Genomic DNA, 24,771 nt, shown 5'->3' on the forward strand with positions numbered 1-24,771 from the left:
TGTGTGAAACTTCTCGCACACCCCTGAAATACACGGCAACTTGACTCATTGTCAAGAATTGAAGACTAGGGGGGGGGTGGTAGTTCAGGGGAAACACATATGTCTTGGAAGCAAAACAATGCAGCACAACACAGGTTAGAATCCCGATCTTGCGCTTAGAAACCAATTTCTGGTATTAAGCGTGTTAAAAAAAGAACAATTATAATGATATTGCTCTAAACTATTTGAGTAGGCTATCAGACCTTTGACCTGAGAATGATTTGAGTATTTCTTTCTGCAGAGATGGTGGATCTCTTTGCTGCACTTTATTGTCAGTCAGTCACACATGCCTTTATTCGACTTTGGCCATTCGACACAAATATAATTACAACAATAAAAGGGAAATGTTAAAAAAGATAAGAAGTTCAAATCTGTCCATAACATTATTCAGACAGAGACCAATAAATTCATCACAATGTATCCAAAATTAATAAAAAAGCGCTCAAACATTCAAGCTGCAGTAGCTTACCTTAGAGGCTTTTCACTTTGGCCCGAGCTTTCGCAAGATGGTTTTGGCCAACTACCAGTCCCCAAAGACCTCTCTATGGGTGAACCATAATTTATCAGAACCCAATCCCCTGACCTGTGGAACGTGATGGGGATACCCCCTATTCCTTCTCTTATTTGCCGCGATAATGGAGCCTTTCGCTCAGCGGGTCTGCTTGGATCCCACTATCTAAGGCTTGCCAACGGGGGCCTCCCAACACAAAATCTCGCTCTACGTGGATGACGTATTGTTATCCATAACAGATATCCGTTCCTCACTGGTGTCTTCCCTCCAAGAACTGTGTAGGTTTGGAAAAGTAGCGGGGTTCTCCATTAACTTTGAGAAATCTGCATCCCTGGGAGGGGGCTTAAGTCCCATGGAACTGGAGGCCCTGAAGCCCTCATGCCCCATTCATTGGAATGGGAAATCTATACCGTATCTAGGGGTCCAGATCCCGGCCCGCCCAAAGGACGTATACTTGATGACCTTCCACCCTCTCTTTAAAGAATTGGAGAAGGACCTCAAGCGAGGGTCCTCTCAGGTGATTTCACTTATCAGATGGATCACGGCCTGTAAGATGAACCTTCTCCCATGGTTCCTTTACTTTTGCTCCTCTCTACCCACTATAATCCCATCACTCCCCTCTGGAATTTACAGAAAAAAATGCTTTGGTTTATATGGCCGGGAAAGAAAGCGATAATATCCCAAAGGGTAATGAAGGGCAATTCTTGATTGGGGCGGCTGGGGGTTCCTGACCTGTACAAATACCAGGTGGCAGTACAGCTGGCGCATTTTCAATCCTGGGGCACCTTGAAAGAAGCCCCAAAATAGGTGGAATTGAAGCAGTCCCGTCTTTTGCTCCCTCTTTGCTTTCTCCCACATATTGTGTCCTTTTTGTGAAGGACTTGGCTGGGGATCCTTGCCTCCACCAAAATAAATCCCTCAATATATGGGATAGGGCACTGAAATCCAAGGGAATCTCATGGGGTCTAAGCCCAAACACCCTGATTTTCCACAACCCAGTGTTTTCGCCAGGGACTGGCCCCTCGAACTTCAAAAACTGTACCAAAGGTGGTCTAGAATCTCGGGGCAACTTTCTGACAATGGCCAACACCGCACATTTGAAAACTTTAAATCGACTTTCCAATTGGACGAAACAGATAGATTCTCATATGCTGAACTCCGGCACTGGTGTACCCACCCTTTGGTCTGACAGGGTGCCAGACAAAGTCATAGCCACCTCAAACTCACCCTGCAGGGGACTCCAGTGAAAGGCTTGACCTCCAGCCTTTATAAACTGCTACAAGAGAATGTGCTTTCCATTAGGCACCCTTATATGGTGCAATGGGAAACGGACCTAGGGCACACACTACAGGATCAAACTTGGGTGGATATATGGTCCAGGACCCACTCCTGCTCATTTTGCATTACACACCGAGAATGTGCCTACAAACTGCTTCTTCGCTGGTACTACCCGCCAGTGCGCCTGCACCAATTCCAAAAATCCCTCTCATCCCAATGCTGGCGTAAATGCGGGCAACCTGGCTCGTACTTTCATATGTGGTGAACCTGCCCCATGGTACGATCCTTCTGGAATCAGTGTATTACCGCCATCGAAAACATTACTCAAGTGACAATCCCCGGGGAGTCTGAAGTAATTCTACTGGGCACACCGGCACCAGGATCCTACCCAAGAACAGGGAACAACGCCAAGCTTCTTACGCAACTATTTCTAGCAGGGAGGATCACGATTGCCCGTGCCTGGAAATCCCCGCAGGGCCTTTTAATGACACTTTGGTGGATTAAACTCTGGGACATCTTAGTGGCAGAGAAGGTCACGGCGGCCAAAGCGGGCCTTCTGCATAGGTTCACTGATATTTGGGCCCAGTTTATAGAGTATGACTAGAACCTTCCAACTCAGACCGGCAAGCCACGATCTGTCCCTCTGGCTAAACGTATTTGGCAACACAGCATTGCCTGGTTAGTGCTTTGTTTGCTTTTTAGAATGGCAATTGCTTCAGATATAGAAAGGACCTAGGCTTATTAGCCTTCGGTGTGGGCTGCACACCTAAATTCCCCCAATAGAGTTAGAACATTTGTTTTTAGAATATAAATGACAGTAAAGCCATCTTTGATAAAGTTGCTTCAAAGTGCTTTTATTCTGCAAATTGCAATTCAATTCGATTTCTCATTTAGTTAACGAATGGTTAAACTTCACCAATTCGTTTTGTGCTGATACAATGGCAAAGAAAAATAACCTAGGGCTAATGCATTTCGGAATGGTAACATTCCTTCCTCAGAGTCAGGTTAAATGTACACGAGCATACAAAAAAATCTTTCTGTTAGAATATTTTGAAAAACATCAAATATATATGCATTCAGGAGAACAGGGTACCCACAATTGACAAACACGTACATGTAGACAGAGAGAAGAGAGAAGAGAACATTGTCAGTGATTTGTAAACATTACATTGCATTAATGCGTTCTTTAAAAGACTATTATCATCCGACATTCAAATTGCACTTCCGTCAAGGTTTACATTAGATCTATTACTAAGTGTCTTCTGGTCAAGTATTCTGGGGGATAAGGCAGGACATTTTCATGTTATCACTGACCTGAAACGGGTGGCTTCAGTACATGCCGTTCAAACGTTCCTTCTCAGAACGCTGCAAAATGAAATAGTATGCTGCATTTAGTCACGATCACTCGTGGTTGCTTCTAATACGTGCCTGTCTGTGTGAAAGCAGAGCGCTTACCTTGTGAGTGTGTAGCTCGCTCGAGCGAAGTAACCTCCGACTGCGGGTAGCAAGAAGGCTCTGCTTGCGTCTGCGTGTATATGTGTAATGTTGTCATGGTGATGTAAATCTCAAAATGGCGGATGGCGGGTGCATGAAGTAGCCATACTAGAGTGGGCAATTAAAAGCAGTGTTAATGCTGGTGTATGGTAACTCGATTGCATAAACACGCTGGATTGCACAAATGATCCTAATAGAACCGCGATGCCCTCTGTTCTGATTGGTGAAGTAAATAAAATATAGTGCTGTGCGTTACATGAGGTAGTCAGGGGTCAAATTATGTTTTTGTGTGTGGTTTATAATAATGGGTGGATACTGTGTTCCCAGGTGTTTACATTCTCAAGAGTGACATGTCTAAAACACAGGTAAGTTCAATGTGTTGTAAAAACAGATACAATTATAGAAAACAGTTATGATCGAACTCATTGTTCATTCCTCGAGGTGACAATGATTCCAGTCTATCAATCCAAAAGGATTCTCTTTGTTGTCTCTTCTTCTTAGTGTCCGTGCCGGTATTTACAATGACTTCTAATACCTGAAATTTGATCTGGGAGATATTGTGCTTCTTTTCATTGAAGTGTTTAGCTACTGCTGAGTTGATGTTCTTATTGCGAATGCATGACTTGTGTTCATTCAGGCGGATGCGTACTTTTCGTCCTGTTTCTCCTACATAGTACTGTCCACAGGGACAACGTATGCAGTATATACAGTTATCCGTGTTACATGTGGCGTGGCATTTTATTGCAATTTTTTCCCCTGTGTGCGGATGCAACACAAAAGCTCCTTTTATGATATTGTTGCAATTACTGCAATTCAGGCATGGGTACGTGCCGAATCTTTTGGTTGGACTTCTTCTTGGTTTATCGTCGCGTGTGTTGACGAGTAGGTCCCTTAGATTATTGGATCTTTGATAAGCAAATGTATCTTTTGGTTGCAGCCCCGGATAGAATCTCAGGAGCTACAGCCAAAAGGCTAGCTAGCCCCCAATCCCGACAGTTTCAACCTTAGAATAGCCCCAGGTCTTTTCCAGACCTAGCAACATCCCTGGGTTCAACAATTAAGGGAAAGGAGGGACAGGCTTGCTACACTAACTGCCTGAGATTCTAATGCCTAACGGCCAACGAAATGCCAGATGGCAACGGATTGTAAAGTCTGAGAAGCCATGGTGGAGAGTCCTACACACGGCTCATTACACGCAAATGTTGATAACTGGTTTGATTCTCCAGGAGTACCTAAATAGATAGTTTTTTAAAGTTCATAACTTTGAATGTGCAAATGGAGACGGAGAGTGGCAATCAAACCTACCTCCGAAGGGAAAAGGGTCAGTCTTGGATTAGGCAGTCGTAACGGCGGAAGAATGTCCGACACAAGACCAGGGCGCATCATCCTCGGCTGGAACCAAGGGTCTCTTGGTCGCCCTAGACAAGCGGAAGAGACTGCAAGAGTGGAGGAAAGATTGGATATTCTCAGATCTCGAGGAGCGTAACCACAATAGTACATACGTGTGTTCTGGGAGGCGGAAAGGAGTGGACAGCAAGGGCATTGTGACCAAAGGCCCAGGATCCTCTGTAAGCCTCATATTATGCAGTGTTATGTTATTTATAACGCGCTTAATACCCAGAGGTTTCTAAGCGTGGACCCGGGCATCGAACCTGTGTTGCTCCACGCCGTCTTGCTTCCAAGGCGAACATGTTGCCCTTCAGCTATCCTCCAGAGTTATGTTAACGGTTCTAATACTGTGCACTGTTGCGTGGTCTCTTGGCGCTCTGGCGGATCTGTAATGCAAGGGGGCTGGCGGGTATGTTAGTGGGACTGAGCAGGAAAAAAGAGCAAGAGAGCTTTGGTGTGCTGTTGGCAGCTTTGTTTTCGGATACACCGGCCACTGAACCTAGGCGTGTTTTCCATGAAAAAATGAACTGAATAGAAAAACTTGATGGGGAAAAAAGAGCCAGCAAACCCAGGAGTGCTCAGAAGATGAAGGTAAAGCAGAAAACAAACAGAAAAGGCAGTCCAGGGCCTCCAGAGTAAGACAGTCGTCCCCTGGCAAGACGCTGGGCATCGTGGAAAATAAAAGCATGAACTTCAAGGGAGAAGGGGTTTAGCTCCTTTCAGAGAAAGGCACAGCAATCTTTTGCTCATCAACACAAGAGGAAAAGGAAGAGGTGTCCCACTGGTCCTTGGTAGCCATGGGAATGGTCCCTAGAAAAACAAATGATACCCCTAAATGTCCTTGGCATCTGGCTGGAGCATTTAAAAAACATCTGCAAGTTCCTCGCACTGATCAACTAGGATTAAGGGCAGGTGAACCCGAAGCATACAAACAGAAACCACTTAAAAAAAGAAATCTACTGAAAAATACATCATGAAAATATTTGAGACACTCAAGCAAAGAATAGCTGCAGGAATGGGCTAGTAGCCCACCTGTTCAAGAAACCCAGTGTTTAGAGATGTATTTCAAATGGTTACATGTCATTTTAACTAATAGATAATAACGAATGACATTTGAATCTAAAAAAATGTAATGAAAAAAACCTAATTTAAAAAAATATATTTTGTGGTCCCTCCCTAAGCCCCCCGTTTCCCTTTGTTTACAATCCCACCCAAGCCCCTCCCCACCCGTTTTAACCACTTACCCCACCACCCATATATAGTTTAAAAATAATTTGGTATTTTTTTCATAGAAAGTTTTTAGATCAAAACGTTATTCGTTATTATCTAGTTGTTAAAATCACTGCATACCATTTCAAATGTAAAGCCCACTCGTGTCCCCGTGCATCCTTTCCATAGCACGGGCAATGGACACTTTCCATAGCACGGGCAATGGACACTTTCCATAGCACGGGCCATGGACACTTTCCATAGCACGGGCAATGGACACTTTCCATAGCACGGGCAATGGACACTTTCCATAGCACGGGCAATGGACACTTTCCATAGCACGGGCCATGGACACTTTCCATAGCACGGGCCATGGACATTTTCCATAGCACGGGCAATGGACACTTTCCATAGCACGGGCCATGGACACTTTCCATAGCACGGGCCATGGACATTTTCCATAGCACGGGCAATGGACACTTTCCATAGCACGGGCAATGGACACTTTCCATAGCACGGGCCATGGACACTTTCCATAGCACGGGCAATGGACACTTTCCATAGCACGGGCAATGGACATCAACACATCAAGCATCATGTGAGGCCTCGGCCATTCAAGGCTCTAGGCTGGACAGAGGCAGGCATGGTGTTTCCTGGTGGATTTCTGGGGATGATGTGAGCTAGCCAATTAGCAGACACCAGTTAACCTTGCTGATAATAATTTGCTAGTTTTATAGCGCGTTCACTGACGCGCTGTTGCAATGATGAAGCCTCCAGACATCATGTAGGTTGGTACAAGTTCCTTTTATTAAGTTGCAACAAAGTTGGAGTTTAGGAATGGGGCAGATCCTCAGAGGGGACCCACTGGCCCCCACCACCCAGGCATCTATTCCCCAACTCCCTGGAGTGGAACCAGCTGTTGTGAGCTGTTGTGAACGGAGGATAGCACAGGGGCAACGCGCTGGTCTGGGACGCAGGACCACGCAGAGCAACAGAGGTTCGAATCGCGGATCCGCGCTTAGAATCCGAAGTCAGGTATGCTATTAGATGCGTTATAAAAAAACAAATAAATAAAAGTACACATTCCGACCATTCTCTCAGTGACCTCATTCACTCATGCATAGAGGGAAAGAGGGTATGACAATAGAACAAACAGCAAACTACCTGAAGCAAACATCAGAGAAGATCGCATGACCTAAAATCAGACCACACCAGCATGCCCGAATAACAAACCAAGTTCCTACACTAACACAGGGAACAAAGCACTTCCCGCCCAAGCCTGCCACTCCCAGACCTTAGGCCTGCCCTGCCAAGCACTACCCCCCCAACATTGGGCTTCAGACACAACATACTCCACCCTCGCAAACAGAACAGAACACCCTTTACTGGTACACAACCCTCTGCAGAAATACCAGCAATAAAGGGTAGACAAAAGGACCAGGATCACTTGTGTAGATGGAGGCCGCAGGGTCACTGAAATGGAAGAATGGCCATGCGAGGAGGGTAATTCTTTCCAGGTCTGTTGCAACTTTACACGTTTTCTGAAGTCATAATGAGCCTAAAAATGGCCCCTTGAAAAACTATACAAGTCGTTGCGTTCTAACCTAGGCAGCTTTTTTCTTTTTGCTTGAGCAGGGGATATGTTGCAGGTTTTTGTATTTCATTGCAATGTAAATAAAGTCTCTGTTTGTTGCTATATAATCAAATACTTCTCCTGTGAACTCTGTTTTTTTCCAGCGTAGGAATTGGGCGGGAACAAGACGGAGCGGAGCACACTAAGGGCCAGAGGCTAGCCCAAGAAACTCCCATATCTGCTGCCAAGCCAAGTCTCATGCACAAGCAGCCTGCACTTTGGGAGGTTCGCACGCGGCACAAATGCAGACAGACAAAGCCTCAGAGCCGAACAAAATGGTATATCTGTCTTGCCATTTACAGATATTTTTATTTATTTATTTTACATTTATAAAGCGCTCACACAGCCTGCAGGCATCGAGGCGCTGTTACAGGAATTGTTTGTTTTTCTTAGTTGTGTAATTGTGTTTTTTTATTTTTGTCTTAGTTACATATTTATAATGCGCTTAAACACCCAGAGGTTTCTAAGCGCGGACCCGGGGATCGAAACTGTGTTGCTTTGTGTCGTCTTGCTTCCAAGACGCGCTGAGCTATCCTCCCGGGACATTTTTGTGGCTAGGATGAGTGTCGTAACCAATAAAAAGAGCTGAGCCCAATTTACATTACATTTTTTAAAGTGTTTCTTGCTAAATCACTGATAAGGACATGTTTGAAATTTAAATTTGTGAGAATTCTTATGTTCCAAAATGCTCTTTGTTTTTATGCTATGCTTGGGTTCCATGATGAGATACTGAGGCCCTGATTCTGAGGTGCATGTAAACATAGGAAAGTGTTCTTCCAATAAGGAAGAACACATTCCTTAAAAGCACCATACTCTGTTAAAGCGATAATGTGATGGCCTGGCATCAAAGCCGTGACTTTTGCATGTGCCTGATTTACTGCTTGACAACAGTGTTGCAATCATGAGGGTGGCAGGGCAGGCACTGCGAGTCGACGCTCCTTTCAAAAGCACTGATTTTGCACTTAAAAAAAGGAGATAAGCTACAACACCCATACGGTTATCTGATTGTGATTTATACCGCACGCCACAGTCATTTTCGTGGTCTCCAGGTGCTTTAGCTGATCTGAAAAGGAAGGAGGGCTTAGTAGGATTTAGAGGGAAAAGCGCAAGAGAACTTTGGTGTGCTGTTGGTGGCTTCAGTTCAGAAGAAACGGTCACTGTGTGTTGGTTTGTTTTCAGTTGGTAGGTGTTGTGTGGTATTTGGTGTATGAGTGTGCATGGTGTGATTTGTGTGTAATTGGTTTGGTTTCCTGTTGGGTGTGGCAGAGTGTGTGCAGTTTGTGGTGGTTTTAGGTTCTTGCTGCGGGAGAGGTCTGAGTGTGTTTTGTTTGGTGTTTGGGGGTGAGTATGCAGGATATTGGAGAGTTTTTAGTAGGGTGAGCAGATAGTCCTGTGTGTCCTTTTGTGCCGTGGTTATGCTGGTCTGTCAAGTTCATATTCTTCTCTGGTGATCTGCGGTGGAATGCTCTGCTTCGTGGTGTACCCATGTTTCGGTTCATCAGGTTTCGGTTGTTTGGGGTGTTGCTATTGTGATGTGGTGTCGTTATCCTCTACTGTGCCCTTTTCTATGTGTAAAAATAGAATTTCCCAGACTGCAGCACCACTTTTCTAAATTGCTGAAATCTTAAGGACACTTTTGCAAATTAGAAACGTGGCAGTCTTCGGAGATATGCCCGTACTGCCACTGATGTACAGGTTTCTCCCACAAGAGATTTTAGCAGCTTTTTCTGCAAGAAAAACACGACATCTCCCCTCCCATACTTCCACCTGCTTCAGAATGGAGGGGAGAATGTCGGCTTTCTTAAGAACGTTTAGCACAAGCTCAGAATCCGGCCCTCAGTTGCATCACGGCCTGTGGCCACTCCCCTGGGTCCGGCTCCTGCCCCCCTTTGCCTCGAGGAGGAGAGGATCCCCAGTAATTATTTCCAGCACATTTCTCATGCCTTTCCTCTTCTCCCTCTCCTCGTTTGCTGACCTTCCCCTTGACTTTTCATTTTTTTCCCTATTTTATCTTTAGTTGACACTTCCCCGACCGCCTTCTATTTCTAAGCCATCCCAAAAAAAGATACAAATTCTGTTGCCGGTTTGTTATCTTTTTTTTAATTAAGATGACCGAAAACAAATAGATTTGGCTTTTGTGAATACATGGCATAGGCATTTCCCACCATGGCCCTCTGGCACCACCTGCTGTACAATCAAGGCATTGCAACCTCAGATTTGGGGGATTTTGTGCACAATCTTTTGCAGTTGCCCCATACCAGAATTGGTAGAGAGCAGGAATACCATACCCCACAAGACAAAAAACCTAACTGAAGAGGAAAATGGAACAGACAGCGTAAAGGAGGCCAACGATGCTGTGGAGGCAAGAGATGAGAGGAGTGGCAGGAGCAAGATGTGGGTGGTAAAGAAGAATGGATTAGCAATACAGGTAGTGAAACAACAAGCTGAGTCAGATGCAGAGAGAGAAAGTGACAAACATATGGAGGGATAAGCGGCAGGGTGCAAAAGTAGTCGATTAAGAGATGTTCAGATAGCTCAGTGAGTTAAGTGCTTGCTGTCAATATATGTTGTCAACTTGCAGGTCACAGTTTGGAACCCTGGGAACGGAGCCCTTTATCCTGTGGATCATTACATTTCAGACTCAAGTTACTGATAGAAAATGATTGAGTACTTTGCAGAGTATCAGTCTGCACCAGTGCGAGAGGACGTGTCTCTGTGTTTCTCTGCTCCTTTTGCCCGTGGACTGCTGCTTTAAGAAGAACAAGCCCCACTGACTACAAAAACCTTTCAACAGTGCGGAGCGCGCGCGGAGTACCGTGCAGAGTACCAGTCTGCACCAGTCCGCAGCGGTCCGCAACAGAGGGGAGGGGGCGCGGCCCCTCGAACGCCAGCCGACACTACCTACACTGAGGTGAGGCACTCGGTTCACCCTAATGACTGTACTCTCTGAACTTCTTCTCAACTTAGAACTTTGAATTCTCTGATTCGTCCTGATGATCCTGTTCCAAGCCCCCCCTAGCATTCCCCCCCTGGACACTCCCCTGGTGACCTGTTACCTGTGACCCGCTCGAGACTAGCTCCCTGGGTGCCCCCTTTCACGCAGACAATGGAGGACGAATCCGATCAACGTTGTCTCAGGAGCCACCTGAAAAAAAACTCTGTATCCACGTTGCAGCTTTCTAATCTAAACACCTCTATCCCGATGCTCAAGTCGAGGAATATAGCAAGGAGCGCTTCGGACTCGGTATTAGATGCCACTGACCCGGCTGCACTAATGGGCTCCGCCCCCCACTCGCCCAAAACTGGCAGCATGGGTCGAACAGCACTCCCCTGCCCACCTGACCAAAATGCCCAAGAAAACAACAGCGGATCTGCGCGGGGCACAGGTGGCCTATTAACACCACCGCTCCACACGCCCACAACCTCGACCTTGCTGGGACCTGGGGATGCAGGGCGGTGTGCCCCGGATGCCTCAGCTTTGGAAGACAGAGCGCTGTCGATTCTGTCCACTTGTGCCATCCGCCCCTCTACCGCCTCGGTGAGCAGCCTTAAAATCGAGCGGATCAGAGGATCCCTCGCTGTGGGTCAGAGGGCGGTGGCCAAGGTGTGTGGAATTGACCAAGCGCCCTCACAAGAGCTACAGGTCCCACTTTCGGGGCTTGTGGGCAAGACCCATGACACTCAGAAAACCAATGCAACAAGGCTGCTTAGTGAAGCCGGCCCAGAGGTGGATTCGGAGGTGGTGGCCCGGAGACCGGAGAATCCCAACCCCAACCCCTGGGATATGAACCTGGGAAACAAGGAAGTCCTCCCCCAACTGACCATCTTGGCCTTAGTTCACTCCCCGCCGCAAGAGACCACGGCCCACTCACCACCACAAGAGGAACCACTTGAACAAATTGCCACAGAAAAGGCATCAGTGATTTCTGCCGCTCCACCCTTGCAATTCGAGGAAATCCACACGCCGACCTCTCAGCCCATCGATGACTCATGAAAACAGATTCTTGACCCACCTTCAGAAGAGCGCACTTGCCCTGACACACTTGGGGACCAACACAATCAAAGTTCTCAATCCATATTGAACTCAGAATCAGATCTAGACCAACAATCCAAGATTTTGGACATCTGCAACCCTAAATCGAACTCTCCGACAAATAAGAAAAGAATACAATACAAAAAAAGAGGCAAGCCGAAACCCAAGCTGCCTACGACGCAGGGAAGCAATGACAAAACAACCACACATAAAAGAAAGGATGAATGCAGCGCAAAAGAAAACAAATCGACCAGAACGCTGGTTCACAACCACTTATCAAAAAACGGGGGATGGGGAAACAGTCTCTGCCAATCCTGCTGCTTTCAAATGCCCTTCTGAACTTTTTTAAGATACAAGGAAAACGAAAACTCTCTCAGGACTCCGAACGCTCTGACGCGGAAATTTTGGAAGCTGTGGAAGAGACTCCCCCATTAGCAAAAAGCAGAAAAATAGTATCTGGGCAAGAAAAACGGCATGATGTGATCCCGACTGAAGACATTCATCCTGAACTAATCGACGGAAACATCAGAAATACAGTGCACTGCACCCAAACTGATTTACTGTCTATGAATGGAGACCGTATGGTTACATCTATTCAACAAAACAATACAGGCACACTGGATCTTCCTAAACCTGATCTGCCCATACCTGATCAGTCTACCCAAAGGCAACAGACAGAAGTGCAGACAAGACAGACAGGGCTTTCGAAATCTGATACACCCTGCCACAATCACACGAAACAAAGACAACCCACAGAGGTGCAGGCAGGGATTCGTACTCACCTGGACCTAAGAGGTATGGACTCTACAAGAGATATAACAGCAACAGACGACCGGCGGGAAACCAGCATGGAATGCTGGATATTTTGGACTTACTGAATCCCAAAGTATATCCCTCTCAGAGAGGAATGAGCCCGCAACCCTGGACAAAACCTCACCTGCCAACTTCCAACCTTCGGTCTACTTCACAAGACCCTCCAACTGATCCGATGTTCCAACGAAGCTCTGGCAGTGGTCCGTGGAACTCTTCGCTAAAACTATCGAATCTACCGGAGGCCGGCTATACTACAACGAGACGCCGGCACTCAGTTACGAATACCCTATCTACAGACGGCAGAAAGACTCCCTCAAAAAATGGAAGGCCAGCCGACTCTCAAACACCAATGCATAAAGACTCACCAAACAATAAGAGAGACATGACTACGATCATGTCAGCAATAACTATTGCAATGGCCCCTTTTTGCAAACTATATGAAACCTTAGGTGATGCCTCGAGAGACAACACAGCCACTCTAACAACTATCCAATCGAAGCTGACCTTCCTTGAGGGGTTCATAACGGCTATAGATCTGAAATATGATATCTCTCAAAGAAAAAGAGATATAACTGAATTTGAATTCGAAAATGCCACGGCGGTCAGAACTCAAAAACCCACTTCGCCTGGCCATGTGGAACAAAAATCAACACAGACTCAACCGACGAAAGGAGACGTTGAATTAGCACCAATATTTCTTAACAAACCTAAATCAGCTACAATTGTGAGCAGAACAAATCTGAAGACCAACTCAATGTCTATACAAGGAAAAAAAGCTTTAATACTGACAGAAAAGGACCAAAGAGAACCTCCGATCCGACTAGGATTACCCTTGCAACCTGCCCTGGCCACACAGGAAATCTTGCCATTCAAAGACACATCGATTGCGGCCAGAGAGAAAACAAGGGCTGCCTCTGCGATTGACCTTCCTAAATCACCAAAATCAACCAGTGAATTCCTGGACTCCAGCATCTTAGCTAACGTGTCTCAACACACTGAACAAGAATCTCCTGCTAAGTCTAGACATCTGCATGAGGCGGAAAAAATCCTTATGGAAACCTCAGACCCGCCTCCAGCCCAACGTGCCGCAGGGGAAGGTCCCTCGACACTACAAGCAAATCAGGGTTTATGCCCCACGACACCTACAGAGATTGCCTCACATGGGCGGCCCACAGGCACTACCAATGATCACACAAATGGAACCCCGTTGATGCACCCTCGGCCACTACGCACATTTGCACATAAACCAGAGGTGACAGCTAAAACCGAGAAATCTATCCGATTGTTCAAACTTGAACAAATGTCCAACAGAGACAAATACATGGTCTTGAACCGCAGAACAGTGTTCAAAATATCATTCTCTATATCCAGCCTTAAGACCTTGAAAACGGAAGATTTTAAATTAATCGAACCATATCATAGAGACAATAAGGCTAAAGCATATCTCCACATCAAGGCAGCTGCTATCCAAAACCTGAGTCAGGAAGCTGCTAACGAATTAAAATTAGCTGGCCTCCTCCTATCTGAAATAAAAAGCCAAGTACCATTACACAAAAAAGGAAATCAGGAGGAATTGACTACTAACAAGAGAAAACAAGAACCTAACTATGGCGACCAGCACACCGCTTGAAGATTTGAAGGCCTATTTTCGGTCCAATCAGACAGGAAACAGGAACCAGGCGTGAAAGAAATCAATACACTTCGAAGAACAGAGTCGAGGGCAAACCCGGGGAGGCGTGCAGAAAAATACGATCGTAAATATTCGACCGATGCATCAGAAGTCTTTTCTACTCAAGACTCCCAAGTCAGAACCAGGTACAGCCTGGAGCAAGCTACTGAACTAAGACATCATGGATACCAAAGAAGAGAAAGGCTGAGACACTACTCGCCACAACAAAGAAGACTCGACTCCAACAGAAATCGGAGGCACCACTCTCCGAGCAAGTCACTCCATGATCCTTTGGCTAAGACAAAGAAAGATTCGACTACAGGTGGACCATGGAACTGGTTAAAAGGAGCTCTCACCTCAAACCGAAGCAGATAGCAATCACCTAACGAAGCGAAAGATCCCACCCATTCAAAGGTGGTGACACTAGCCTCATGGACACCAGAGGCCATGCACACTTAACCGACCCCAACAGTGAAGATCTGGGCCGCTTCGATATTCTCTGCCTCCAAGAGACATGGCTTCTAGAAAAACCGACCATGGACGGATTTAAGATTGAGACTTCCCCGGCGGTTAGAGGATTGTTAGGCCGGCCCTCTGCTGGCCTACTTATTGCCGTGAGGACAGGGCAACAACTGAAAATCGTTAAAACGACCGTCAAAATCTATGGGATCCTGGCAATTCTTATACAATGGACCCACTATTCAGAAACTACCAGGATCTGGATAGATACTTCCCTTGCTGTCATCACTACATACTGGAATCCTCAAAGAACGCAATCACGCCCTTTTGTCAATCTATGGCCGAAACGATCGATGCCATCGTAATTGAGTGGAATACCACGCATATCATAATATGCGGGGATCTGAATTCCAAGTGCCCACATCCCAAAGATGCTGCACTACAAGTGCCAGCGATGTTAACGGAAGCAAGAGGCCAAGCCTGGCTGAAACTGATGTCTTCAAGAAACCTACACAACGCAGCCTGGATTAAGGACTGTCAACTCCAAATTCCGACCTGGGAAAGAGGCTCCTCCATGGCTACTCTTGATTACATTTTCAGCTCAAACACCATGTCCTCAGAAATTGAATGTTATAAGGTGATCAAAACACATGCGAGTGACCATAACATGCTCACCATAGGATGGTCCTCTATCTCTAGGGAAACCAGAACCTATACACCCTCCGTCGAGCCTAACCCCCAACAAACCCGACTGCGGATCACAGCTGCCAGCGTTAGAGCCATGACTCAACAATATTCTACTGTGGGGGATCCCGCAACAATTTCTGAGACATTATCAAGACCCAACTATATTCCGCTCCTGATAAAGCACAAGACTAAGCAGAATGAGGCAAAGGCAAAGCCACTTACCTATAACCATACATATGACAAAATAATAGCGGAAAAGAAAAAGGCCATGAGAAAACTGAAACGCTCTGCTAAAGTCGAAAATTCCAACTTGGGTTGGGAACGATGGACAAAAGAATTCAAGAGCTATAAATCCTGGATCAGACTACGAAGGGCAGCTCTTTACCAAAATGATGCGAAACTATGATGAGAACTTTAGCACCCAAAAAATCAGCTGACCTTTGGGCCCTGATCAACATCTCGCAAGGTAAAATAAGAACTAAGATGATCAACTCAGTTCCTGAAGCCTGGGTCGAATTCTTCACAGAGCTTTTTGCACTTCCCACAACAAACACAACTTTTGACCTAGAATCCAGTCAGGCTCCTTGGACTGACCTCTCAGAAAAAAACAGATATAAGTGCAGCTATCCAAAAGCTAAAAACATCCAGAGCTCCGGGCCAGGATGGCCTCATGAATTCTGACCTAAAAAAACACATCAATGAATGAACGGACTTTATTAGTCTTCTGTTCAGTCACTGCACCACAAGCAGACAGATTCCAGCGTCATGGACAAAAGTTACTGTTATTCCCATCTTCAAAAAAGGAAACAGAGAAGACCCGGCTAATTATCGGCCGATAGCCCTACTGGATATCATGGGCAAACTATTTGCCACGCTTCTTCTACAACATTTTCGGCGCTGGGCAAAAGCTGCGCCATGTGAGGACCCTTTCCAGCTGGGCTTTAAGAAAAACGGCGGTACTGCAGTGAATATCTTCATACTAAGCATCCTTAAGGCTAAAATAAAACAAGGAGCGACAACAGTCTATGCAGCCTTTATTGACCTCTCACAGGCGTTCGACAGAGTCGACAGAAGGCTTCTATGGAAAAAGCTGAAAGGTTGGAGCTGTCCAGAAGCTATTCTACTGGCAATCAAAGCTTTGCATTCGAAAACCACCTTAAATGTCTACCTAAACCAACAAGGTACTCTCACCAAAGAAATTCATGCTGAAAGAGGAGTGAAACAAGGCTGCCCACTGGCTCCGGCCCTCTTTGTAGCTTTCCTGGGAGACTTCAAAGACTCGGAGGAAGCTGTACAGAGTTTTCCACCAAAGATGGGCACCGTCAAGATGTCTCATATTCTCTATGCTGACGACATGATACTTTTAGATCAGACCCCTATAGGTCTTCAACGTCAGCTGGACAATCTGGCAGAATACATGGCTATTAACAATCTCACCATAAACAACAACAAAACAAAAATCACGATCTTTGCCAAAAACCTCCAACCTAAGAATTCACCCCACTCCTGGTCAGTGAACAAATGTCGAATCGAAGTCGTCCCTCATTTCAAATATCTAGGAGTCATCATTGTGGGACACCGCAGGAGACAAAAATGCAACTATATCTTTGGGACAAAGTCAAAAACCTGACCGCACAATTGAGGATGATTGATCGCAAGTTCAGCACATTTTCATTGGTCCCAGCAATCAATTTCTACAAAGGCAAAATAGTACCTGCACTAACTTACAGCATGGACGCCACTATCAATATGCCTAGCTCACTATAGCAGAAACTTGAGGGATATATTTGGAGAACGATTCTGGGACTACCAAACTCGATCCCGATTGCGGCCGTCAGAAGAGAGTTGGGTCTATTGTTACTGGGAGCCACTGTCAGTATCTCGTCTCTGGCCATTTACAGAAAGACGCTCATGAAGGATGGCCTTCCAGTTTTCAATACCATCGCCAAAGAGCTAGCATCAACGAAATGTGAGCAGATTCAGAACTGGATCAATCGCCAACAAAACAAACTGGAAGAAGTGGCATGTAGCATTGAGGACTTAACATCAAACCCACAAAGAGTGATCCAGAAGTTGAAGAATCAAGACTGGATAATGACTGGGGAGAAAACTATTGCGATCAAGTTCCTGAAACACCTGCTGCCAACGTACAATAAGCTAAAGTCCACGCTGGCGTATTGTATAAAATTTCCAGACAAAAAACTTCAGAGCATCTTCCTGAGAGCACGTCTAAATCTACTCCACACCAGAGAGATTCTGGGGATAAGAAGCTTAACCAGAGTCCCAACATGCAGACTGTGCCTAATTGAGGACTCTAAAGAAACAGTCTGTCATCTCCTGCTAAACTGTCCAACTCTCAACCAAGAACGCATAGCCATACTGTCACCTCTGTGGGTAAACTCCGTGCTGGTAGAAGAAGACACATGGTGGTGCCGCCTTATTTCGGGGGAAAAAGCACGCTGGGCAGTAGCCACATACAAATTAATGGAAGTAGCTTTTACCAAAATAAATGCAAAAGATTCCAACCGCCAACCAGAGACCAATTAAATAAAGACTAACACAACCAGATGGCATAGCTTATGCATTAACCTAAACTACAGTTCCCGGACGGGATTTAATTGTTTAACTCCTTCAGGCTGAACTTCCTTCCAGCATTTGGTCGCCTGCTGACCCTTGTCAAGCACTGCAAGGCTTGGAGAATTCTGAAAAACAAATAAACTAGTATTCCAATATTTCGGAAAATGCACGGATAAGCCCATACTTTTACTCTTGCTCTTACATGGAAACTTCAGTTATTCTTTCTTGCAAAAATCATTTTTTGTTTTTGATTATATACAAGTAAATAAATTTAAAAAAAGAAAGAAAATGACTGACCATGTGACTTTTTTTCAGACTTGCCCCAAGGCATAAAGGAAACAACTCAACTGGTTTGGCCATGTAGTGGGACAGCTGCAGTGGTAGGAGAAGAGTGATGCTGCATCTTGGCAGGGTAGTGGTTCCGCTCCCAAAGGTGACGACAAAAAAGACATTGTAAGAAATTCCCCAATCCCAGGTTTCTCTCTCCCAGGTTCAAGAACCTTGGGAGGAGACTTCACTTAACTTGTATATTGAATGATATCCCTAAGGACTTTTTTTCAGTTCAATAATAACATGTTAAGTCGAATAAATCTGGAGAAGGGTTTTCAGATAAGGTTGTCCATTGGCTCTGGTGGGGCTTTTTTTGGTCAATCTCAATGATGAAAGTTGTGGTGGCTGAGCAGACGATCAGCTACTTAGAATAGGCGTCATCAGTGACGTTAGGCTGAGCGTCTCCAAGCGGTTCTCCTGCGAGAAGGGTACAGTCAGCTAAAACATGACCCTCCTGAGGAAGGGCGGTCCCAGAGCACAGGTTATTTGGCCTTGCCCATTCTCAGAAGGAGGGCCGCCACAGTTCTGTAAATGTGGTATGCCTGTGATTTCACCCTAAGTCTGATGAGTACCCTTGCTCCCTGTGCCTAGAGAGACGGAGCTTCACCTCCCTGGTTAGAAACGACAAGGCCGAAACACGTGTCTGAGGTTGCTGTTGATACTCTTTTCATTGGAGAACTGCTTGGCCTTTTGGTGCTGGGCTGTCCCTGAGGGCGAGACTAGATTGATATGCAAATTAAAATGTCTCCTCTGTGAAAGGTACAGTGAGCTAAAAAATTGTTGTGGACCCCCCTGAGTGGTAACCATCCCCAAGAACAGCTTACTTGGCCGTCTTTGTTTTCAGTTGAGGGGCTCCCACACATTTCCCCATTATGGGATTCAGGTATGTTTGGGAAATGTGCAGCCCTGTTCGGGCTAAGGGCTCCAAGCTCTGTATACAAAAGGGAACCTGTCCAATATTGGTGTGCACCATTGATGTCTATGGGCAGGTTACGGTCAGGATACTTTGAGACATTAAAACCCTTATTGCTGTGGTAGGAGACACTTTAAGCAGAAAGGAGAAGCCACTGATAGTCTTGTGGGAGATTTTATAAACTAGAGATGTATGGTTCTCCCTACTGTGTACCAGGGAGGCAGAGTCCTTGAGATTACCCGAGGCCACGCTGCTTGATTTCCGAGAGGCCATTTTGCAGAATCAGTTTCAGCAGCTGGCTCTGGAAAAACCGTGGCGTGTAATGACCGTACGAATGAAGCACAGAGTGTGTGAGTCCCGCGTTTTCTGGTGAATAGTGCAGCATCTGTCATAGACTTCCTTTTATCCCGGCTTCCTGGAGATCTATGATATTGGTAATCTAGGGGTAATAATCTGACTGTAATCCGCTCGCCCTGATGGTACATTTACCAGGGGGTACATGGTGCCCACTTGCTGTCGCAATCAGACATAGGCTGAGACGCTAACTAGGGGAGCCAGAAATAATGAGCGGAAATACAGTGAATTCTATGTACTCGCAGGTTCAACAAATCTTGAACCTTGATATTGATCTCAAAATGATAATAGATTGCTCCAGAAGTATATATAGAAAATGTGCTGCTCGGTCGGAGGAGGGAGGCTGCCCGGTTGGTTGACCATACAATGTAAAATGTTTAATATCAGACCTGCCTTTAGACTGGGCATGACACCAAGGTCTTGCCTTGAGGAAATTACTGATATTAGGCCAGTGTAAAGGAACGTTCTTAAGACTCTGGAGGGGAAGATGCGGAACCAGGTTTGCTAGAGGCTTCACTTGGAAGCATGGACTGATGGTTTTCAGCAGATGGTCAAAAATGGAGGCCATTTGCGCCACGCTATCTAGAGCCTGTGATTTCAGAATAAAAGTAGAGCGAGTTCGTCTCTAGGACTTATACAGCGGATGGGCCTGCCTCTGAGATCTCCCAGCAGTACAACTGGAGTCTTCCCAACAAGGTACCCTTTAAACCCATAACCATGGAGGAAATTGAAGTAGCCATCTTGTCCCAAGTCCCAACAAGTTTCCTGGGCGTGACATACTACCCTTTGCTCTCAGTGGGTAGGAACCCCCCTCCGGGCCCCCTTTCTCTATAAGGCTATAACGCAGTCCTGCAAACAGGAAAGATTCCCAATTCATGGAGGGGCACACAGCCAATTCCCATATTTACATTTCATTTAAATTATCTATCTGCTACCTGCTATATATCAGCAGGAGTGCTGAGGGCTGGACCCCATTAAAGGGACTTTTTCTGACTAATTTGCATCACCATCTAATTTTTATTAGTACCCAGCAAGGGACAATCGGTTTGTAACTATCAATCTGATTGGCCCTCGCCGGGTCATTATCAGCCAAACAAATATTTACCTGCTATTGTTCTGCGTCCCTCGATGTCTGTTCTCTTTCTGCGACTGGGCGGCATGGAAAGGGAGAAGGGACTACATGTAGTCTCTTCTCCCTATTCACTGGCGGCCATTTTATTTGTTTACTTTTTTTTTATTCCATTTTTAATGGTAGCAGTCTACCTTGTCGGAAGACTTTTCGGCATCTAATGTGATTAGTATGGATGGGGTGGATCAACCCCTGCCTTGTAGATCAGACATTGGATTTCTCTGATGTTGTCAAAGGCATTTCTTTGGATGATGACTCCTGACTGATCTGGGTCTATAAGCCACGGGAGACTGCTCTCAATTCTCTCTGCTAACATACGCGTGCAAATCTTAATGTCTCGGCTGAGAAATGTTAGTGGCCTATAAGACTGGCACATCTTAGGGTATTTAGCTGGTTTAGGAATTAGAACTACTCTAGCTTCCCTCGTCATTGCAGGTATTTCTGCTCCATGGCTAATGTCGTTAAAAATCTTACACAGAGGTCCTATTATAATGGTGCCATCGACTTGTATGAGGAGGCAGCCAAACCGTCAGAACCCAGACTTTTGTTAGGTTTAAGTTTCTTAATTAGGTTTATGATTTCATCTTCCCTTATTAGGGTTTGCAATTGCTCTTTCTGGGCTGGGCTTCCGTTTGAGGGGTTATTGTGATGTGACTTAAATATTCCCTTTTCTCTATTGAATTCACTGTTTCAGCTTCGCATAGTTGTTTATAAACATCTAAAAACATTTGCATGTCCCTTTTGTCTTTATCTACTCTCCCGCTCCCACGATTGAGTCTATATATGTCTTCCCCCTAATCCCGTTCAACCTTTTGGGCTAGAATACTTCCTGCTTTTATGTCTTCTCCCAATCGCCTTCAGCCTTTTGGGCTAGAATCCTTCCTGCTTTTATGTCTTATCCCTAATCCCCCTCAACCTTTTGGGCTAGAATCCTTCCTGCGTTTATGTCTTCCCCCTAATCCCCTTCAGCCTTTTGGGCTAGAATACTTCCTGCTTTTATGTTTTCCCCCAATCCCCTTCAGCCTTTTGGGCTAGAATCCTTCCTGCGTTTATGTCTTCCCCCAATCCCCTTCAGCCTTTTAGGCTAGAATCCTTCCTGCTTTTATGTCTTCTCCCTAATCCCCTTCAGCCTTTTGGGCTGGAATCCTTCCTGCGTTATGTCTTCCCCCTAATCCCCTTCAGCCTTTTGGGCTAGAATCCTTCCTGCTTTTATGTCTTCCCCCAATCCCCTTCAGCCTTTTGGGCTAGAATCCTTCCTGCTTTTATGTCTTCCCCCTAATCCCCTTCAGCCTTTTGGGCTAGAAGCCTTCCTGCTTTTATGTCTTCCCCCAATCCCCTTCAGCCTTTTGGGCTAGAATCCTTCCTGATTTTATGTCTTCCCCCTAATCCCCTTCAGCCTTTTGGGCTAGAATCCTTCCTGCATTTATGTTTTCCCCCTAATCCCCTTCAGCCTTTTGGGCTAGAATCCTTCCTGTGTTATGTCTTCCCCCTAATCCCCTTCAGTCTTTTGGGCTAGAATACTGCTTTGTTCCCACTCTCAAAGTAGGACTGTTTTAAGCAGAGCAGTTGCTTTTCTGCTTTATTTGTTCTTTAGAGATTGGGTTGACTTCTCACCGTTTTTAGATCCCTACAATTCCCTTTAGAAGGATTTTCTGGATCTTTCCTGTACATTTCTGTTAGCTCTCCATCAATGTCTTCTCCTGAGCAAAGACGTCGCCCCTTAAATCATCTTGCCCCTTATTGTCGCTTTGAATGCCTCCCATCTGGTTCCCAGTGAGGTGTCCAGTTCATTGTTATTTTTGAGATATTCTCTGATCTCAACTTCAGTTTGTCTTTTGCACACCATGTTCTTTGGACTGCTTCTTTCATTGACCAAGTCTCTCTTCCTCTACCTTTGCTATTGTTTGGTATCCATGCTTCCACCATACGAGGTTTATGGTCTTTCCATCAAATTTTTTGCATAAAAAAAAATGGCATCAAATGCATTCTTTTTTTATGGGCCCCCAACCCCATGTTTTTTACCCTTTAAACCCCCCCAAAAAAGTTAAACATTTACCCTTTAAAAACATGCATTCGATGCATATTTTCGATGCAAATCCCTCGATGCAAATGAATTTGATGGAAAGTCTATCGATGGATTTACTAGATACCACCATTACGATAGTCTCTGTAAGTGCATGGTATAATTGTACTACTCTGCACCATTTTCATTAGATCTCCTCATATTAATCATGTGGTAAGAAAGTGACATTTCTTGTGTTTCCGTGTGGGTGTCTCCACACATCTACTAAATTGTTCTCTCGCATAACTTCCTTAACTTTATTGGACGCCGTCCCCGTTCCTTGCTCTCCTCTCTGCTCTGACCCGGCCAGCTCTGGGTATATTGTCATATTCATATCCCCCGCTATTATGCTGTGTCTTGCCGCTAATTCCTGCACGACCCATAGGAAATCCAGCATGAATTTGTTTTGGTTGGTGTAGGGTGCGTAGAAGGACGCAAACGAATAGTTTTGCAATCCAATTGTGCCCTTCAGTAGGATATATCTTCCCTCCTTTCCTTTTTTTCTGCCCAGACACGTTAAAGTGTGTGTTAGCATGAAATAGCAGTGCCACTCTGACTGTCTTGCTCCCTGCGAGTAAACGAATTGTAGCGGGTATCCTCTATGTCGTAGTCTGTGTTGGCCTCGCATCTGGAGATGTGTCTCCTGAAGTGTGATTATGTTGACCTGCTCGCTAACCATATCCTTAAACATGTGCAGTCCCTTATTCTGGGAGTCTAGCCCTTTGATATTGACGGACCATATCTTTGGTCCTGCTGCCATGTCAATTTCCTCCGTTCTGTGAAAGTGTCCTCTCCACTGGTGCACCCCCCTAGCTTCTTTGTGTTTGTTGCCCTCTTCTCTTCTTTGAATCCCCCTGTCCATTTGTTCTTTTGAGTTGCTCTTCACCAACTTTGGCTCCTATGAGAGTCTCCCTCCATAGCCCACCCCCCTGAAGTTTAACTTCCCTGTCTCCTCCTTTTGATGTCGCTTCTTGTTATAATGTCTCTTGGGTGGAATTCTACTACCTGTGGAATTCCACCCATCCTATTATGTCATGGTTTCTTATGTTACTCTGTTAATGTTCTACATTCCAGAAAGACGGTTGAGACTTATCTGGAGAGCTGTAAGGTAGACTTGATACTGCTGGGCTGAGGCTGGTTGCCAATAAAGAAGCTTTACCGACTGCCTGCCTGCCTCTTTTCTACACTGGCGACGAGAGCAACCAGCCTCGCAACCCACGCTGCCGATTCCAGCCCAGCAGTTGCCTGTATTTCTCTCCCTGAGAGGCTGCCTAGCCCGTGGCTGCCTCCGAGCTCTTCAGGGAGGAGCTGTCCAACTGACGCCATCCGCGTCGAGTGTCCTGCTGGAAGTAGGGGAAGGAACCCCTCTCTCGCCGTTTCCACATCATAAGTCGGCGTGCCTGCCAGCGCTCCCCAGCCGGGGCCGAGCGCTGTGCCCCTGCCGCCGTGACTGTTCGGGCACGGCCAACGGACACCGGCGAGAGAGACTGGCGTGGCTAATCTGCGCTCCCCATCCGGGGTCGAGCGCGGTGCCCCTGCCCATAGCAGCGCTAAGGACAACTGTGACAGGTGAGCGACTCTTTCCCCTGCCGCCGCAGCGCTTGAGGCGATCGCTTCAGCCCCATCGTGCAGCTCGGCGCCGCGCAGTTCAGGGACAGCGGGGAAAGGGAGGACCGCTAGCGGGAAAGCAACATACCAGGAGCAGGAGCCAGCGCTCCAGAGGCCTCGTTCCCCAGGCCGTAGTTCAGCCTAACATTGCGCGGAGATCCCGAGTACCAGCGGCGCTTGGGGGGGAAAGCGGGAGTGTCCCCGCCCACCATCGGACTGCATTCAGCAACGAGGAGAACAACATAGGGGCGTTCTCCTACACGATCGCGAGGGAGTTAACCCTGCGCGCACCGAGAGAAACCTGTGGCTTCCCTCTGTTCAGGGCCGTGCAACGGCAGTGGGAGGTGTGTTGAAGGGGCGTTCCCCTTCATCTAAGGAGCAGCATTAACCCTGTGCTGCCGTGTTAGGAATCCTGGGCAGCGGTAGTAGGAGGCGAGCCAAAGGGGTGTGCCCTTCCCCCAAAGAGGAGTATTAACTCTGTGCCTGCCGCGTGTGCTACTCAGACAGGTCCTTCAGCTGTCTATTTTCCAGAGGACCTGGAGTTTTTGATCTGTGATTAGGGAAGTTGAACCGTGCCTTGCCCA

At 46.2% G+C, this 24,771-nt stretch overlaps 1 long non-coding RNA gene across 1 annotated transcript in view; it reads left to right on the forward strand.

Annotated features, from left to right (window-relative positions):
• The window catches only part of LOC138527246 (uncharacterized), a 216,642-nt gene that overhangs the window by 90,184 nt on the left and 101,687 nt on the right, over positions 1 to 24,771 (forward strand). Inside the window, exon 3 of the long non-coding RNA XR_011283826.1 lies at positions 7,658 to 7,831. This is a non-coding gene — a long non-coding RNA (uncharacterized lncRNA). The remainder of the gene's footprint in view (positions 1 to 7,657; positions 7,832 to 24,771) is intronic.

Source organism: Ambystoma mexicanum, chromosome 14, assembly GCF_040938575.1.
Source record: "Ambystoma mexicanum isolate Mex_15411 chromosome 14, UKY_AmexF1_1, whole genome shotgun sequence".
Lineage (NCBI taxonomy): Eukaryota > Metazoa > Chordata > Amphibia > Caudata > Ambystomatidae > Ambystoma > Ambystoma mexicanum.